This window comes from Sorex fumeus, unplaced genomic scaffold, assembly GCF_029834395.1.
Source record: "Sorex fumeus unplaced genomic scaffold, SorFum_2.1 ptg000039l, whole genome shotgun sequence".
Taxonomy (NCBI): domain Eukaryota; kingdom Metazoa; phylum Chordata; class Mammalia; order Eulipotyphla; family Soricidae; genus Sorex; species Sorex fumeus.
In genome coordinates, this window is record NW_026606096.1 from 5,204,563 (window position 1) to 5,205,506 (window position 944).

A 944-nucleotide genomic window follows, 5' to 3' on the forward strand; every position below is an offset into this window, starting at 1 on the left:
CTTTTTGCTACTTGAAGATGTCTTTGGGGTGTTCGGTTTGGTTCTGTTCCAGATGTCTCGAGAGGCTGTCTCTATTACATTACCACATTGTCTTGATTGTTATAGCTTTATAGTATAGTTTAAACGTGGGTAAAGAGAAGCACCCCATTTATATTTCCATTAATATTGCTTTGAATATCTTGAGAGATGTTATTACTCCATATTAATGTTGGCATTTGGTCTATGTCTTCTAAAATATCATAAGTGTTTTACGGGAATTGCATCAAACATATAGAGTGCTTTGTTGAGTGGATCCTTTAACTAATTCTTTTTTTACTGTTGGGTTTATAGAGTTTGTGGTAGGGCGTTTGCCTTGCACGCAGCCAACATGGCCAATCCGAGTTTTAAATATATATGTATATATTAGGTATAAATCCATTTTTATTTGACAGGTTTGGTAATATTTTATTCCTGTTTATATGTTCCTTTTCAATTTCAAATATTGATTTAATGGAGAATTAGTTTTTGTATTGAAGAAGTCACTTTTTAAATTTAATAGATTTTTGTTATCATAATTAAAAATTCTTTAACCTGTCTTATATCTTTAAAAAAAAGTTCTGTTTTGTGCTCGATTCGGCAACACATATACTAAAATTGGAACGATACAGAGAAGATTAGCATGGCCCCTACGCACGGATGACATGCAAATTTGTGAAGCGTTCCATATTTTTAAATTGGAAAGCTCCGCACAGAAATGGCATGCATCACAGATTCCATAGATGAAGTCAAAACCTCACTCACTGCCCTCAAAAATAGAATGACCACAGCTGAGGAAAGAATCAGTGACTTGGAAGATCAGCTGCACCAAGCCAACAGACAACAGCAAACAATGGCAAGAGACCTCAAAATAGCTCAAGAGCGAATCAGAGTTCTACGAAATGATTCCAGAAGAAACAACATTAGAA

At 34.6% G+C, this 944-nt stretch overlaps 1 non-coding gene across 1 annotated transcript; it reads left to right on the top strand.

Moving 5' to 3' along the window:
- The first annotated feature begins 603 nt into the window (after window positions 1-603).
- LOC130028488 (U6 spliceosomal RNA) lies at window positions 604-710 on the top strand. Its single transcript, XR_008793213.1, has one exon. It is a non-coding gene; the product is annotated as a U6 spliceosomal RNA (small nuclear RNA).
- Window positions 711-944: the final 234 nt, after the last annotated feature.